General features: G+C 43.9%; 1 long non-coding RNA gene across 4 annotated transcripts in view; it reads left to right on the forward strand.

Annotated features, from left to right (window-relative positions):
• Positions 1–19,344, forward strand: part of LOC102474524 (uncharacterized) — a 36,290-nt gene continuing 16,946 nt past the window's right edge. The window contains exons 1-3 of one of the 4 annotated variants that reach the window (XR_001370555.2): positions 20–213; positions 669–748; positions 9,325–9,553. This is a non-coding gene — a long non-coding RNA (uncharacterized LOC102474524). Of the gene's footprint in view, positions 214–668; positions 749–9,324; positions 9,554–19,344 lie in introns of those variants that run through there. The other 3 variants (XR_003549809.1, XR_003549807.1, XR_003549808.1) reach the window with 3 other exon arrangements.

Consider the following 19,344-nt stretch of genomic DNA (forward strand, 5'->3'; position numbering starts at 1 on the left):
GAGATTATCACTGCCTTGGCCAATGAAAGGCGGGTGGAAGTGACGTGTGTACAAGTCCGAGAGCCGAGCCTGTGTGCAGTTTCCTACCCTTTCTGTTTTTGCACTGTCACCAAAACCACTGAGTTGCAGAAAGCGACCACTCCGTCGGCATGGGTCCTGGACTGAGCAGGATGCAGAGCAGAGCATCGGCCAGCCTGCCAGGGACACGCACAGGTAAGGGAGAAACACACCCAGCTACCCTGCACAGCTGGGACGGGGGCTGCCCTGCTCCCTAGCAGGGCACTCCCCATCGGATACAGAATAGTGTGCGCAGAAGGACCCTTCAAGGGGCCCCAAGCAACCTGCCTTCACCTTCTTAGCCAGCAAGTCCTCCCCCCTCATGCAGGCTCACCTCCTGTTCTCTGCACTAGGAAGACTCTCTCCCCGGTTCTTCCCGATCTCAGTTCCCCGGTGACTTCCGCAGGGACGTCCCGCAGGGCCTCCTTCCTGCCTTTGCTCCAGCCCCAGCTCCTCCTCTCTCCCTTACCCAGTTCTGTCCCCCACAAAGTGCAACCCAGCCCAGATCGGTCTTATTTATTACCCACATCTTCAGTTCAGCATTGACAACACTCAGTCCTCGCTGTCAACAACACATAAACAACCAGTGTCGCATTATGTTCATCTCACAGGAAGTCAAGGCAAAAGCATTCGAAATATGGACTATTTCACTGGTTTACCATAATAAAAGGAGAACCAGGAGCATCCTCCGGTAAGACATACTTTATACTTTTCTAACCTGCATTAAGAAGAGAAACCTCACACTGCAAATATTAAACAGATGTCGAAATACTTGAAAGGGCTTCACGAAGAAGCCACTGGACCTTGGTACTGACCCAGTCACCATTGCTGGGTCAGCTTGACATTTTGGGTTCTTTTCAGATCGTTGCGGCCAATGGCTCTGTCAACCTTTGGTCCCAACCCAGTTAAATAGTAGTTTCTGAAATTTGCTGGCACACAGTTTTTGTTGTGTTTACTTTCTAAAAAAATTTCGTTCCACTTCTGTGCCAAATGATCTCTTTATAGTTACAGCAAGGATTAAGTCTGAAGTGGCTAATCTTCTGTTATGCATCTAGTGGAATATCGGAAAAGTCGTGGTGCATTTTTACACAGAAAACTACGTCATGGCTTTTCTGACAGCCCAATAGGAGTAATACCTCATGACAGAGTACTCACCTTATAAGTGTCCAGTGATTGAATGAGTAAAATCAGTACTGAGATTAACGAATATTTGTCTCTTTTGACTTCACTGTATAACTAATGCCATAAAAGAGAGAAACTACTCTCCTTCAAAGCCAAAGTTTGGCCTTAGCTTCACTGCACACTAAGAAGAAATTGAGGTTGTTTTAAAATTCAGAAATTCATACTTTAGCATCAATATGTAAGTTTTCTATTTTCGTTGTCTTCATAAAACGTGTTAAACAGTAATGGCATTTGATAAGATGTTTAGAAGTTGTGACGCTGTCCTAGTGTCTAACAGATTCAAAAAAATACTTGTTAGAAACCTATGTCTCTTTAGATACTCAATTTCATAAGCGGAAAAGCTTTAGGATCTTCTAATTGAATTAGGATAGGATAAATTTAAGTCTTGATAAGAACAACCAAACGAGGGACCAGCAGATTGCGTAATGGTTATGTCGCTGGACATAGTTGACCATGGTTTGAGTCCCAGACCTGGTGGCTTAAACTCATGCCAGGCACTTGTGCGCGTGTGCCTGAGAGCCCAAGAGGAGAATGGAGAAAAAGGGATTGCGGCGTGGCCATCCCCCCTTGGAGGTGATTTCTCACTTTCTGTCTCTCTGTCTCTTCCTGTCTTTCTGGCGAGCACATGCACCCTATAGCGAACCCCCCCCCCAAAAAAAAAGAACCAAATGAAATTTTTTCAATTGCAAAAGAAATTAGTTTATTTTGGAAGCAAAAGCAAGCTTAGTTCAGTTTGGTTTAGTTTTCATAAACTTTTGTTTTGTTTGAATTTCCTCTATGGCAGTGTGCATTTCAAAATAAAATTGCTTAATGTATGAAACTTACTCTAATACACTGGCTCTTATGCATCATGTGTAATTACCTTGTGACAGCTACATTTTTCTATTCATCATATACAAAAATCCACATGTGCAGCTTACAAATAACATGAATTTTTCTGGATGGGGCTGTTTTGTCTTTTTTAAATTGTTTTCTCCCAATTAGCATTTTTTTTAAGTTTATTTATTTCTTCTATGAGAGAGAGAGGGTATGAGAGGATGAGAGAGACAGGGTCTTCAAGCCACGATCCACCCCAGGCTCAGCCAGCCCTACCAGGACTAGGAAACCTCGGGGCATGAACTCATGACCGTCTCACATGGCTTCACGTGGCCCTCACCCTCACCCATCCCAGCCTCAGCCAGCTCTAGTGGGACTGGGAAACCTCGGGGCATGAACTCATGACCATCTCACATGGCTTCAGCGTTGCAGCATGCGGCATCACAGCTGCACCAGGGTGACTGGCCTGTCTATATTTTAAGAGGCAATTATCTCTTAAATATTTCTGTTAGCCTGTTTTTTTTAATGAATAATCAGATGATGTTAAATGACTATAAAACTGGACATATAAAATCATAGGTGTGGACATGAGTAGGTACGGGATGGAAAGCTTTATAAAAATGTTTTGAGTCCAAAGCAGATCATTTCTTGATTCCTCATCACTACAACAGCCTTGAAATAAAAATTACAAATGATTTTTTCTGTTGTACCAGAGAATGTCCACCAAACACACATAACTTCCACAGAAAGACTTGCTGTAGACATGCAAAGGGGACAGATAATGCTGAATTACGCTATCAAACACTACAGCTGAAGTAGGGCAGGATTGAGGCATGCCTTTAATAATGCTGACTGGGTGTGCTCTTGGCTTTCTGCACGCTCTAAATTGAATGTGCTGAGTCCCAGATTGGAAGGTCCTTTACTACTAAAAATAACACATGTAGATGAAAGTATTTTAGGAGTCATTCCAGCTTAGGAAATCAGTCCATGCCAAAAAGGTCCCCTTGTACAAAAATGGTAACACTTTAATGAATAATGGCTACAAATCATGCCAATTATCCCTCTTGGTTTCATACAAAATTTCATTGTATGAAGTGAAGGAATGCAATACGTCCTCCGCAGGGTTTGCAGACTCCTTGGCTCAGGGTGCCCATGCTTCCTCAGGTTTCTACATGCTTCCCGTCTAATTTGCCAAGGAGCTGGTTTTGAAATAGCACTCTGCGATAGCATTTTAGGGTAACAGAAAGCTTTCTGTTTATTAAAGGAAAAATTATAAGATAAATATCCTCAAAACATTTGGCTCTGCTTTGGGCTTGTTTGGGGATAGTTTGAATGCTGAAATGCTAACAAGATACCCAGTACATGCGAAGGTGGCTAGTAAGCTCTGGAAGCCTTTGATCTTACTAGTTACATTTTATAAGAGAGAAAGAGTTTTATCAATCAACTTAACCATCATCGTTTCATACAGAAGTTGTTTGAGAAGACTGACATATGTGCTCTAAAACCAAAATAATCCTGTTTTCAAAAGTAGGGTACTGGGAGTCCCGTCCACACTACAAACTTTAATACCAGTTCTACTAATGCCATAAACTTAAGGGGAAAAAAGAGAGAGAAAGAAAGTAAAAGAAGATTCTTCCTCATAAAATATGATAGGTCAGAGTTCTCTCTCTCCCTTCCTTTTCAGAAATAAATATCAATTTTACGATTTCCTTGGGCTTTCTATTTCTCCCTGCTTTCGCATCACTGTACTCAGGATCCTACCCCGATCAGTATCTTAATTCAGGAAGCTTTCCTAATTCAGTCTGGAAGGATGAAAGAGGATGAGCATTTGTGGTAGTAGATAGGTACGAATTTAAAGCCAAGCTTCGGCATTTACTGTTGAACGTGGTCAAGGTCATGCTTCTCGGTTTGTTTCTTCATACATAAAATCCAGACACGATCATGCAATGATCTGAGCCCTCTGTTGTCAATGTTTCACTGAAATCATCTTCATTCAGGGCACCAACGCACTCCGAATTTTACAACCTAAATATTTAGTGCTTATCTTATTTGACCTCTTGCAATATTTGAATTTTATCATACAAGATTTGAATATTTTGCCATTTCATAATTCATCAAAATGTTTCCTCCTTTGGTGTCTGGGATTCGCCCTCTGGTGCCATTTTTCTCCCTTCCTGGTGTTCCCTGCCACTGTGGTGGAGACCACTCTCTCTGCCATGAACGGAATGACCTTTGTGCCGTCTCACGCTCAGTTGTCTCACATGTTTTGTCCACTGCCCCTTCTTCCTGCAACTCCAGCCACTTCCTGTGACTCCACCACCCCCTGCAAGTCAAGGAGTGTCCTGTGCAAGCCCCTGTCCTTGCCCCTGCTCCCAGCTCCTGCCTCTCGGACCAGTTCGCTGGGTTGTTCCGGGTGCCAGCCTGGACTTCCACCACTCTGACCCGAGAGGAAAAGCATGCCAGACTTCTTGTCCTCATTCTGCTCTCTCAGGCCAGCAGGCTAGGACAGCTTATTGCTTCTACCACTAAAATAGGTATTTATTTCTCTCATCTCTCTGTTCAGTTCCTTATATGAAGATGAATGGAATAGCCTCTTTTTTTTAAAGGAGTGTAAATGTTATAACAAAGAACATCAGTGACAAATGTTGCCACAAAAATCTCAGTGGCTTGACACAACAAATGTATTCCTCATGTCATAGTCCAGTGCAGGCTGTTGACGAGATCTGCCCCATTCGGGTAACCAGTCACCTAGTGGCCATACCCCCTCCATGACTCAAAGTCACCCAGAAGACCCTATGTCTGCAGGCAGTGAAAGGAGGCAGGATGGAGTTGGGTTATGGGCTTGCCTATGTACAGGGGACAGGGACAGGATACCGGTCTTGAACACTCCCACTCAAGGGCATCATAGGATTTGGGATGCACACTAGGCCACTGTAATTCTGAAATCTCCTTGGTGGGCTTCGAACGTCCCCTGCCCTCGGGAGAGGGTGAGTTACTTGATTAAGCTTTAGTTCTGCTCTCTGAGAATGTCGTTTGTCCTTTTTCTCCTTGCCCCTCAGCTCTTCCCTTTAGCAGTTCTTATGGATGACTTCCTTTGGCCCCAACTGAAAGGACTTCAGGCAAATGTTAGAAGCCCAACAGGTGGTATGCCTGCTAAGCAGCTGAAGGGGTTTCGTCTGATACTTTGGGTTTTAAAAAATATATTTATTAAATTTTATTTCTTTATTATTATTATTTAATCTAACCAGAGAGACAGAGAGAGGGAAAGTGAGAAAGCAGCAGGCCAGGTCCAGGACTCAAATCGTAGACAGCCATGTGGGAGTCCAGCTCCCTTGCTTTGGGCTTGTTTGGGGATAGTTTGAATGCTGAAATGCTAACAAGATACCCAGTACATGCGAAGGTGGCTAGTAAGCTCTGGAAGCCTTTGATCTTACTAGTTACATTTTATAAGAGAGAAAGAGTTTTATCAATCAACTTAACCATCATCGTTTCATACAGAAGTTGTTTGAGAAGACTGACATATGTGCTCTAAAACCAAAATAATCCTGTTTTCAAAAGTAGGGTACTGGGAGTCCCGTCCACACTACAAACTTTAATACCAGTTCTACTAATGCCATAAACTTAAGGGGAAAAAAGAGAGAGAAAGAAAGTAAAAGAAGATTCTTCCTCATAAAATATGATAGGTCAGAGTTCTCTCTCTCCCTTCCTTTTCAGAAATAAATATCAATTTTACGATTTCCTTGGGCTTTCTATTTCTCCCTGCTTTCGCATCACTGTACTCAGGATCCTACCCCGATCAGTATCTTAATTCAGGAAGCTTTCCTAATTCAGTCTGGAAGGATGAAAGAGGATGAGCATTTGTGGTAGTAGATAGGTACGAATTTAAAGCCAAGCTTCGGCATTTACTGTTGAACGTGGTCAAGGTCATGCTTCTCGGTTTGTTTCTTCATACATAAAATCCAGACACGATCATGCAATGATCTGAGCCCTCTGTTGTCAATGTTTCACTGAAATCATCTTCATTCAGGGCACCAACGCACTCCGAATTTTACAACCTAAATATTTAGTGCTTATCTTATTTGACCTCTTGCAATATTTGAATTTTATCATACAAGATTTGAATATTTTGCCATTTCATAATTCATCAAAATGTTTCCTCCTTTGGTGTCTGGGATTCGCCCTCTGGTGCCATTTTTCTCCCTTCCTGGTGTTCCCTGCCACTGTGGTGGAGACCACTCTCTCTGCCATGAACGGAATGACCTTTGTGCCGTCTCACGCTCAGTTGTCTCACATGTTTTGTCCACTGCCCCTTCTTCCTGCAACTCCAGCCACTTCCTGTGACTCCACCACCCCCTGCAAGTCAAGGAGTGTCCTGTGCAAGCCCCTGTCCTTGCCCCTGCTCCCAGCTCCTGCCTCTCGGACCAGTTCGCTGGGTTGTTCCGGGTGCCAGCCTGGACTTCCACCACTCTGACCCGAGAGGAAAAGCATGCCAGACTTCTTGTCCTCATTCTGCTCTCTCAGGCCAGCAGGCTAGGACAGCTTATTGCTTCTACCACTAAAATAGGTATTTATTTCTCTCATCTCTCTGTTCAGTTCCTTATATGAAGATGAATGGAATAGCCTCTTTTTTTTAAAGGAGTGTAAATGTTATAACAAAGAACATCAGTGACAAATGTTGCCACAAAAATCTCAGTGGCTTGACACAACAAATGTATTCCTCATGTCATAGTCCAGTGCAGGCTGTTGACGAGATCTGCCCCATTCGGGTAACCAGTCACCTAGTGGCCATACCCCCTCCATGACTCAAAGTCACCCAGAAGACCCTATGTCTGCAGGCAGTGAAAGGAGGCAGGATGGAGTTGGGTTATGGGCTTGCCTATGTACAGGGGACAGGGACAGGATACCGGTCTTGAACACTCCCACTCAAGGGCATCATAGGATTTGGGATGCACACTAGGCCACTGTAATTCTGAAATCTCCTTGGTGGGCTTCGAACGTCCCCTGCCCTCGGGAGAGGGTGAGTTACTTGATTAAGCTTTAGTTCTGCTCTCTGAGAATGTCGTTTGTCCTTTTTCTCCTTGCCCCTCAGCTCTTCCCTTTAGCAGTTCTTATGGATGACTTCCTTTGGCCCCAACTGAAAGGACTTCAGGCAAATGTTAGAAGCCCAACAGGTGGTATGCCTGCTAAGCAGCTGAAGGGGTTTCGTCTGATACTTTGGGTTTTAAAAAATATATTTATTAAATTTTATTTCTTTATTATTATTATTTAATCTAACCAGAGAGACAGAGAGAGGGAAAGTGAGAAAGCAGCAGGCCAGGTCCAGGACTCAAATCGTAGACAGCCATGTGGGAGTCCAGCTCCCTAACCACCATGCCACCTGCCAGCCTCAATATTTTGGATTTCTTTACAATACAAGATCTTCAGAACTCTGGTAGACTCCTACTGTATGCTTCCATGTAGCCTCTTGGGTCTTTCTCTTTTCTTTTCTCTTCTCCTCTCCATCTTCCTCCCTCCTTTAATCTGAACACGAGCACTCAGAGTCTTCTGAAAACAGCCCCTAAAGAAGTGGTTCTCAAAGTGCGGTCTGCACAACTCCGGGAGTCCCAAAGACACCGAACGGGTTCATGAAGGCAATGCTATTCTCCTAATGCCTCCACCCATTCACTTGCCCTTTCCACTGGGTTGACACTTACCGGTGCCAAAGCAAGGGCAGGTTAAACCGTTGGGGCTTCACCCCACACCGGCAGGAGCACCACGCTGAACCAGCGTATCGTATCACACACGCTGCTCCATTGGACAGGGGACCAGCTCCTTCCTGTCACTTCATTCATCTCAGCACAGTGGCACAGTCAGGAGGAGGGTCATGGGGTGGTGCACTGGGTTTTTATCCCAGGGAAGCAGGGCAGCTTAGAGGGTCAGCAGGGCTGCAGCCATTTTGAGATGGTAAGATTGCACCCGAAGAGAACAATCAGACCCAGTGCTAGTCACAGGGGGATCTGCTCGAGGAGTGGTCAGAGGAGAAACCAGGAGTGGATATTTGAAGTAAAAAAAAATCAGGATAATTACTCAAGGGAGAGCATTTGACTCTGGTTGATCATGATGAGGAATAGTCCTTCTCCCCTTCCCTGCCTTCCTTCTTCCCTTTCTCTCTCAGGAAATAAATAAATACACATTTTAGGAAGTTTCCGTTAAGAATGCCCCCATAAAACAGTAGAAGAAGTATTCATTTTATTAAATTCTAACACTTGAGTATAAACCTCTCAAATATCCTGTCAGACCGAGAGGAGAGAGCCCGCCACGCACCTGTGCTGCCTACGGGTGCAGCGCTTGCCTGGCGGGGAAGCCACGTGCAGTTGTTTGAGCCGCAAAGCGAACTCGTCCCTTCTTTGTGGAACACCATTTTTACTTGAAAGAACAAGTGATAAACAAAATATGGTTATTCAGACTGGGTATTTGGCAGTCATTCTCTCGAAAATAACTGAAGTGAGCCTGTCACTTGAAGGCAAACAACCTGACAGTATTTGTTGCCAATGATAAAATTTGAGCTTTCAAGTGAAAATTAGAATTTTGTAAAACTTGTATCTACCATGAGTTTGACAGCTCCTGAATACTTTCTGACTTTTCTGATGAGATCAGTGGTGATCTTAACAAATGTGACTTTAAAAAGACTATGATAAAATGTGCCTATGACATAACTCAGTGAAATGACATTTCCCAAATAACCAATGCAAGATATTACCAAACCATCCATAGGAGAAAGGTCCCTCTAAAGTGCAAGTAAATCAATGGGTATCATGTCCTAGAGTATAAAGTGTTCGTTGGTATGGTTTCATATTCCACTTAGCAGTAAACTTCTAAGAAAGTATCACTTACTGAGTTATGATATTGTATTGGAAACTATTCACAATTATCTGAAGACTATTAAAATACTCCTTCAAAACAAGGAGTATGGATCTTCTAACAAGAAATACCTACCACTTATCTTTTTTTTTTTTTTTTTGGAGAGGTTTTCGCTACAGGGCGCATGCGCTCGCCAGACAGACAGAGAGAGACATAGAGACAGAAAGCGAGAAATCACCCCCCAGGGGGGATGGTCACGCCGCAATCCCTTCTCCTCCATTCTCCTCTCGGGATCTTGGGCATGCACGCACACGCGCGCGGCGTGAGTTTTAAGCCACCGGGTCCGGGACGCGAACCGCGGTCGACTACGTGGGAGTCCAGCGACATAGCCACTACGCTAACTGCTGATCCCCTACCACTCATCTTAAGATGAAAGAAGCAGCAGGGAGGTGCAGCGTGACTGGAGAAAGTGGAGGAAGGGGCCTCGAGTCAAGGAAGAGGGTGGCCCCCAGATGCCGGGAAGGGCAAGACAATGGACCATCCTGACAGCCTCCACGTACAGCCCTGCCCACACCTTGATGTCAGTCCAGCAAGATTCATGGTGGACGTCGGACCTAATGGGCCACTAGACAATTAAATCTGTTCTGTCTGAAAGCCATTAAGTCTGTGGTGGTTTCTCATAGGAGCGACAGAAGGAGAAAACACCCTTCTCTTCCATACCCATCCTGCTGTCTGTGACAGTCCTAAAATTTAAACCTTAATCGGTTACTGCTTTGTCAAGTTTGTTCAATGGCTCTTCGTTCATTCACTTAGTAAATACACATTAAGCAACTACAGTGTGTAAGACACTCTCCCAGCCAGCGGGACGGCCCCAGCGAGGGAGGCAGGCCTGGTTCCAGGCACCAGGTTATAGTAACTACAGAACACAAGCTAAACTCCTCGGCCTCCGTGAACTAACTCCAAACCTCTTGGCATTCCTCTCTGTCATTTAAAAAAAAAAAAAAAAAAAAAAGCCTCAAGACTCCCAATGTAATGAACTCATTACATTTCTTCTAAGAGTCCATAGTATCCCACGGCTCTTTTTAGTAATATCCGTAATCACGGTGTGAAGCTGTTCTGCCCTCCCAACTCCTAGTCTGCCTGCAAAACTCCCACTGCTTTCTCCCGTAAGAGGTATTTCAGGGCCAGTCAGATGGCCTGGTGATTAAGGCGGCTGATTTCCACATAACTATGTCATTGGAATCCTACGCCTGGTGGCTTGAAAAACACGCCAGGTGTGTGTTCCTGCATGCCCAAAATCCCAAGAGGAGAATGGAGGAGGGACTGCAGCATGGCCACCCCTACATATACCCTGAAGGTGCTTTCTCACTCCCCCCCCTCCTCTGGCAAGTACACATGCCCTATAGCAAATTTTATTTTTTTTTATAAAGAGTCATTTCAAACCTCGTTCCTTCTTCTAATTTCCCCTTCTGTTTCTCATTGCAGAGTTTAAATATCCAATTTAGTATTTATTTTACTAAATTGCAACTGCCCCTTTCCCTGCCCCATTATGGCCTTTAACAGGCTCAGAAAGAAATTCCTATAAATTTACTTTTAAATAGAGGTTAACCATTCTCTTTCATTCATTTATTCCCTCAGTATAAATTCAACAAAATGTGTTCTCCACCAGAACTTAATTCTGCAGGAAAATCATAAAAAGTCCAAAATGAGCAAGCTGGACAAGCTTCTCGTTCTCTTTTGCAACCTTTCTCAGCTTGGTTTGCCTACCCATTTCAAAGAGCACCCGTCCTGGGGCACAGCACGTGGGGAGGAGCTGCGAGCACACTACCTCATGAGGTCAGACTGAATGTGGCTACAAAATGAGGTCTCTGCCAGTTGCCAATTTGCCGGTCTCTGCCATCGACTCAGTGTGAAGGCGCAGAGACCCTGTCATTTCAGCAGACCTGCAATAATTCATCTCACAGGGATCACTTCATTGGGATGGACTTAGTTCCTCTCCCTATACAAACTGGAGGAAAAGTCAGTGTTTTTGTGATAGTCAAGTGTCAGTCCTTAAACTTGTCATTTACTCCTAAGTTTTTCTTGAAAAGGGGGGATTGGTTTGTCTCTTGTACTTACACATTTTCACAATACAAGCAAGCACTCCATGCAAGATTCACATCCTGTTTAATTAGGTGGACAAGAATCTTTCCCATAAATTATTAAATTCCCTGCATCTGGATATTTTATGTTAACCATAGTGAACATTAATATATTTTACTCAGTAATATATCTTTTATAAATGAATTGTGGTCAGCTAAATAATTTATTATTTATAGTAAATATTTTGATAAATTATTACTATTAGTATTGCAAAAGTTAAACCATTCTTCAGAGCCCAATTTTAAAACGCATTCAAGCATTTCTTGAACAATTATTTTACACCTACCATATGTAAGGTACAGAAGGAGATTTCTTAAAAATAGAAGCCTTGGTAGAATAATCAGCAGTTGGAAGACAGAGTAAAATTTATTCTGACCATAGGCACGTAAGTCTTAGTGTACAAATCCCAGCTGTCCGTCCATGACGTATCCCTGAACCCTTCTACTTATCTTTCATTACAAATTCTCTTCCAGCATCCAACAGGCACTGCATTCCCACTGGCCCTGCGATTCCGTTTTCCTGCACACTGAATATTAATAGTAATTAACTATTGTCCTCGCTGTCACCTCCCAACACATTATCCGTTTTCCAGTGAGCATTAATGCTGCACTCCGGAGTTTAACCTTCTAGCCACAGTGGAACAGAGTAACCAGGGAATTATCCCCCCAGGAGGACAGGCGTCCCACCTCTAAGTCAATGATCATTAAAACCAACCAATACACTGCTAAGCTTAACAAATCATAATGGATAAAGGGACCTACAGTATTGCAACAGCGAAGTAACAATTACCCAGCAATTAGGTTTACAGCTGTAGCCATACTCTCAATAATCAAGTCGACAAATGCACTCACATTTCTCTCTGCTGAACTTAATCTAGAAGGTTTCTAAAGCTTTTTTTTTTTTAAATAAAAGATTCTGAGCCTAAGGAAGTAATTGCCTCTGAATGGAGTAACAGTGACAAACCTTATGAAGCAGAAAGAACAGTCATTCATTCACCTAACATAAGCCTACTTTTTTTTAAAGTTGAGGGGAGTGCTAACTGCTAAGCTCTACTTCCAAGTAAAATATGCTCTGACTTATCATTAAAACTTGACTGCCAGGAAAGCATCTAGTAAATAATAAACACGGATGCTTAACGTTTTAAGAACGCATCCGGCTACAGGTAACAAAGTTTGACTAGAGTGGCTTTAAAAACTGGACAGACATCTTTCTCCAATTACGAGAAACCCAGGGTCGGCAGTGCTGAGCTGGATTGGCAGCTCACTGAAGCCAAACTCGGAGACCTCCCTGACCTTGTCCCCCAACTTCCAAAAAGGCCACTGCAGCCTCCAAAGAGTATCCCCTTTCCTATAGGAAGAAGGAGGATGTAGCTGGAACAGCGCTCTCTGAAAGGAAGCTTTATCAGAAAGCCCGCAGAAAAGCTTCCGTTAATAACTCTTTGGCCAGAATTGTGCCCCAGCCTCACTCCCGGCTGAGAGGCAGTTCAAGAGATGCGAGATGCAGAGGTAACCGGCCTGCCGCCTAGGCACCGCCTTGCTGTGGTGAAGAGCTCGCCCGGTGTTGACAGGTGGGCCGTGGGCATCTCCTGATGAACATAGACGACCTTCCAAATCGCCAGCACCCACAACCACGGCGAAGAGAGGAAGACAGGCTGCTCTGCCATCTTGTCTCAGCACAAAGGCGGCAACATGGCAGCCTGAGGGACGCTGGCTGCTGGGAGTCCTGCTGCAGCTCCGCCCTGCAGGCTTTCCCTGGCTTGACTTTCACCACCTTATAGATATGACTTTGAAATATGCCACCCTGGAGTTTAATCGATATGTTTTGTTTTGCAAGAGGTGTGTGTGCGATCAGGGAAAGTCAGAGAGACAGAGAGGGGAAGGGTGAGAAGGCACCCCATGCCCTACTCTGGGGCTTGGTCATGCTGAATCCCTTCTCTATTTTCCAACCAGCTGAGATTTTGGACAAGCACGCACATGCACCCAGCATAAGGACTCGAATTGTGCAGCTGGTCATGTGGACTCAGACTGCCTAGACCATCAAGCCATGCCTGGCTCAGACAAGATTTCTTCAGTAGTAACTATGGAGTTACCCTCAGTCCCTGAGAGTACCGAATCCACATCAAGGCTGCTTCCTTAACTCTCCCCAAAACTCCTGAGTCCAGATCCTATAATAACCTTTCAAACACCCTCTACTGAAATGTCCCTCATTTCTCATAGCCCATGGCCTTGTTCATTGCATCTGGGAATAGGCCCAGCATGTTCAATTGCAGGTGTGTTCCTAGTAGGATGGCACCGGCAGGGCCTGCAGGTGCCATAATGGTTAAGGCACTAGATTCCCACATGGTCAACTGTGGTTTGAGTCCCAGATCTGAAAGCTCACTTTACTGCTCTCTCGCTCGCTCTCTCTCTCTCTCTCTCTCACACACACACATATACGCTGTAGCAAATTTTAAAATAATAATACTAAATAAAATTAAGTAAATAAGTCTTTAAAAATAAAAAGGATGACATTGACAGCAGATTGGCTCAAATGAGAGGACTGGCCACACCTTGGTTCATTCCAGTCCGTATTTCATCGTATGATGTGCCTTGATGACTTGTGCTTCCAGGAGCCAGGAGAGAGTGAGCAGAGGTGCGTAGTGAGGGACACGGCTGTCATCTATTCTGCTCCATCAGCTAGTGGAGTACTCCTGGGCAAGTCACTAAGTAAGGCAGGACAGGAGCTGACCTCACACAGTCCAGTGACCCAGCAAACACCAACATGTTTGAGATGGCAAAACCCAGGCTCAGGGGGGATGAGCATGCTCCCTTCTGGTTACCTTTGACAAATGGCAGAGCCAAGATTTGCAAGCAGGGGTCTGACTCTAAAGTCCAAAAGCTTGCCATGCACCAAGTCGCCTCGCCAAGCTGGAACTGCCCCGTCCGTGAACGATCTAGATTGTTGAAAAAGAACTCTAAAGGCCACTTCCATTTACCATTCTTAGATATTTACATTTACTCTCTTTTAGTTCAAGCTGATCTTTAGATAAAAAGGGAAAGAATTCAAGGTGATGTATGTTGATGGAGTTTTAAATTCCAGCAAGCCCTTTGCTCAATAGCATAAATCATGAATTTGATTAGCCATTTGAACGTCTAAATCAAATCCATTTTTAAGCACTCCTCACTTAAAATCTGACTACTTCATGGAAGGGATTGTGTGAGATGCTGGAGACAGAGAGGCAGAGAAAGGTAAAGCCTTGACTTGATGCAAGTAGAGAAAGCTGAGTAGGCCCCATGGCCTGATGATTAAGGGAGCCAGATCCCACATGGCTAACCACAGTTCAAATCTTGGTCCTGGAAGCTTGAGAAACAAGCTGGCTATGTGCGTGTGCATGTGTGTGTGTGCACAGAATCCCAAAAGAGAAAAATGGAGAAGGAATGGTGGCCTGACCATGCCCCAGCAGAGAGTACTTTCTCCTTCCTCTCTGTACTTCCATCTCTGTCTCTCTGGCGAGCACAGGTACCCTCTGGCAATTTAAAAAACAAGTTGGGAAAGCAATGGCATCTCTTCCTCTTTCCAGCTCTGCGCTTTCACACGTCCACATCTGCACGCTCATGTGCCTTTACAAGCTCATAACAGACAAGTAAATATGGGGAAGTACAATCCACCACACAAATAATTCAATAAGGACAAATGTAACTTGATATGCACTTATTATCAAATTAATGAATACTTTTAAAAGAAGTAACAATCAGCAGTGTTGAGGATCTGGGAAGGATTAGCTTAGGGAATGTCATTTTGTAACTTCCTCCTGAATGGCAATTCAACACGTAGCAAACATTTCTAAGATTTTTGCTGGTTACGTTTGACCCACAATTTCATTCTAAACAAAGGCGTAGAAGTATGCAAAGAGCCACAAAAATGTGTGTAGAAGTATAATTAATAATGGGGAAAAATTAACCAACAGGTTAACAGAATAATAGAAAACTGGGTGAGTAATTATGGTTTGTTTACACAGTGAAATCTGCATGGGTACTAAAAATTCAGTAAAGAAATAGGTGACATGGGCAAGTGTTTAAAATACAGTGCTAGGCTAAAAAAACGTAAATGACAAATGTGTGATTGTGTTTCTGCTTTAAATGTATTTCTTTGTGGGTATAAATATATCACCAAAAAGACAAATGCATTGAGTAGGTGCCTGCAGTTGGTGGATCTAGGTGGTTTTGTTGTCTTCGTTTTTCTACATTTACCAAACTTTCAACTTGGAACATATGTTACTTTTATAATTTAAAAAATGTAATTTCTTAATACTTGTTTAAAAGTGGCTTTTGCCCATTAGAGAGAGATGAGGCCTTCGCACTTAGCTCCAGCCACTTAGTCCACTCTTAGCTCCAGCCGGCCTGGGCCGTAGGTTCACATGTGCGTGAGCGTAATGAGGTCTCAGGATTCAAACCTGGGATGCTCCCACATGGCCTCGGCATTACAGAGCTTGCGTTACCACTATACCACAACAGCTAGGCCTGAATGATGTCATGAAACAAATAATAATAACATACCTCAATTAAAAAGAAAAAGATACTATCCAGCATTCCAAATGCTAAATTCACTGCCCTTCGAAACAAACATCAAACTCTGGATAAAAGATAAGTGCTCTTCTGGGGGTGACTAAGGTGCTGGACTCCCACATGGCTGACCATGTTTCGAGTCCTGGACTCAGGTTTAAAAATCACTCCAGGCACATGTGCATTCATGCCTAAAATCCCGAGAGAATGGAGGAGAAGGGAGCGCAGCATGGTCAGAAAATCATCTGCCCTTGAGAGCGATTTCTCACCTTCCCCTCACTGTCTGTCCCCAGTGAGCGCGTGAACCCTTCGGCAAAACCGTGAAGGAAGAACAGGCAAGCACTCTCTTGAGGTGATGGCACACCAAGGCCGTCTTTGCTCTGAGAACCAAGAACGCCTTCATCCTTAGAAGTCTGTTTTACAAATAATAGGTTTAATTATTTTCTCAACTGTCAAATTTGGAGACCAAGCTTAAAAGGAATCGTATGTGTGCACTTACATTTTTTAACTTCCTTAATTTTATTTATTTACTTATTATTTAGTTTACTATACTCCACATGTGTTCACCAGAGAGAGACAGACAGAGAAAGAGAGAAAAAGAAAGTGAGAAAGCAAGCCACCAGGTCTGGGACCCAAACTGCATTCAACCAGGTGGGAGTCTAGCATCTGAACCACCATGCCACCTGCCTGGCCCTACATTTAAATATTTTTATAGAATTCAAATAAGTATCATTTATCTTACAAAACTGTTGGTTGTAGTGTTACCCCCCCGGACTTCTGAGAGTTGTGAAGCAATTTGTTTACTTAGAATAGTTGCCTTAACAAGCTGCATTTCTAAAGTGTTTTTTTTAAGGCAATGCAATGTTGCAAACCAACAATTGCACAAGGATATTTGGAGAAAGATGTTATCGCAGGAGTTGGTTGTTTTCCATTCTTTTTCCTTTGGGCATTTTTTTTAAGTGAAAAAACTTTTAAAAATCATTTAAAAAAACATGCTTTATTGAAATGTCACATTAATGATAGGAGTCTAAACTCTGTTGAAATTAAAATTGTAGAATTAATTTGCTAGCATAGAACACATTACAATAACTGCCTTGCATTCGTTGCCTATTCGTACTTAGTTTCTATATTTTATTTTTTAAATTTGCTGTAGGGCATGTGTGTCTCAATCTGAGACACAGATTGAGAGAGAGACAGAGACAGAGAAAGTGGAAAAGCACCTTTGTGGGGGGATGGCCTTCTTTTCCATTCTTTCAGGATTTCAGGCAGGTACACACACGTGCCTGCCCTGTTTCGCAAGCTGGGGTCCAGACTCAAACTGTGCTGTCAGCCATGTGGGATCCAGCCATCTTAACCACCATGCCACTGACTGTTCTTTGTTTTCCTACTTAATCCTCATAGGCATCTTGCAAAGCAGATATAATTATCAACACTTCACAGATGAGGAAATGGAGGATCAGAAAGTTTAGATAATTTGAACTATTTAAAAGTTTAAGTAATTTAAACAAAATCAGTCACAAAGACCGCAGCCAGGAGTCGAATGCAGGCCTCTCTGACTACCAGGTCTGTGTTCTATGCTCTCTCTACACTGCAGTCACAACTCTGGGACTCAGTCATACAAAGTGTCTGTTTTTCTCGTTCGCTGAATAGTAAACACCTTGGAAAATGTATCTCCTCGAATCTATACGGTGGACGGTTACAGAGTTATTCAGATTCATGACTCTGAAGAAGTGCTTAGTGCTCGGGAAAATACACGTGCAGTGTGTGACCGAGGGGCATGAGTACATAACCACGTTCTTCACTAGCTTGAAATTCAGACAAGGTCACTCTGCAGTAAAACTTCAAGATGCGAGCCCAAGTTTCCCGGTCTGTTTTAGAGTTCTTTCCCCTGTAGAGCCGAGGACGATATTCCCTCCGAGCTTACACCGCAGAGTCAGCATGAGACGTTCTTCTCATCTGGCCAACAGATCGAAAACTAAATGTTCCCTCCTTAGCTAGAGGTTCTTGTAGGGAGTGCTCCCAGTGCCGGTTATTCCACAACCTCCGTCTTGTTGCTGTTCTGTGTTGAAGGCTGAAGGCCCGGCGTTGGTGCCTGACACTCCCAAGATGTCTCCTGGACAGGTCGCACACTCGTTGGTGCCCGGTGCCCTTGTTCACGTCGATGGCTACTAGAGCCAAAGGATCTCAGAGACGGGTTCGAACCGAGGTGTCCACGCTGATCTCTGCCAGAACGTCTGCCCCAGACTTTGTCCCAGAAAAGGGCGCCCAGAACTATGAGGAAGACTGCCCATGTGCAATCGAGCGTGAATTCCCGGAGTGGCAACCGCGGTCTACTTCCACGCCCACAGGGCAGAGCAGACCAGCTATCCCAGCGAGGGGATGCAGGCAGGTTCTGAGTAGAGGTCCCTGCAGAACCGAGGTCCCTGCAGAACCAGGTCAGCCTTTCCTTAGTACATCTCCCTGCCCACTGGTTTCCTCGTCTCCCCCCTCTGGGCGCATTCTTTACTGCACATCAGTATCTGCATCTCTCTGGCATCTGAACCTGGTCGACTTTACACCATTGTACCCTGCAGGCTTCAAAACACTTGTAATTAGAAAGGTAAAGTGCCTTCAGGTCCAAGTTTCCCCGCGGGAAGTCCTTGCATTCCTGTGGAACATCGCCACCAGGCAGCTCCCTTCCCCTCTGACGGAACTGAGGCTCTGTGTGAAAGACGGGGCAGAGTCACTCCACTGTCTCTGTCGTGAGTGCCTGCGCCCAAGTTCTTGCATAGGAATATCCTGTTACAACTGGTTTGAGGTGTATTTCATGTTGGGTAAATTCTCTTTGCAAGCCAAATGATGACCGCTCTTTTTTCCTTGAGTCAATTTGGAGATACATCTTATTTATATTTGTGTCAAAAGATGTCTTTTTTATTAAGATAAAAGGAAGGGGGAGGGGAAGTTCTTGTCAGCTACATTATCTTATAGTCTATTGTCAAAGTTGATCAGGCCAGAATCCAGGGGGAAATCGTGTGGGTTTTAAATCTCTTCACTTTCGCCCCCTGCAGAGAAGCCTGTTTCCCTCCACTCAGAGAATGGATTGTCAGACTCGGACTACTCTTTAAATGGGAAATGTAAATACATACACACGGAAACGGCACCTACGTGGATCACAGTTAAAACCGTTCATTTACTTTCATACTGACTTCCCTAAAACCATCGAGTGATTTATTTGAACTTCTTTCATGCAGAAGGTATTCTTGTGGCAAAATGTTGGAATTATTCAAGGGAGGGGAGAGACAAAGTCACTGTCATCTTATTTCTGGAGTGAAGCCTGGTGAAGATTTAGCATTTCTTCACTTCTACTCTCACTGTGTTTGACTGACACCTCTCATTTATAACCTGGCATACTGGTGGGGAGAGGGAGAAAGAGCCTAACCTTTGTTCTCACAGTGAGCATTTTTCAAGATCGGTGATAAACTGCTAGTCATTATTGAGTCCTAGGATGTGGGTTGAAAAAACAACAGACACAAAACGTTTCGGCTAGACTAAAATCCAAATTGTCTGAAGGGCTCTTATTCCTTTTTCAAGTTTAAACTCTTCTTTCCACCCATCATCTGCCCCAATCATTGCAGTGGGAAAAACTAGAGCTTCCATTTAAAGCCAAAAATTAATATATTACCACAGGTTTCAGAGCGAAGCATTGGAACCAGTCAGACAACTTTCTATGGTCGAAACCCACAACTACAAAAAATTAAACTTCCTATAATTTTATAAATTACAGCAG

The sequence above is a fragment of the Tupaia chinensis genome, unplaced genomic scaffold (assembly GCF_000334495.1).
Source record: "Tupaia chinensis unplaced genomic scaffold, TupChi_1.0 Scaffold000315_1, whole genome shotgun sequence".
Classification (NCBI taxonomy): domain Eukaryota; kingdom Metazoa; phylum Chordata; class Mammalia; order Scandentia; family Tupaiidae; genus Tupaia; species Tupaia belangeri.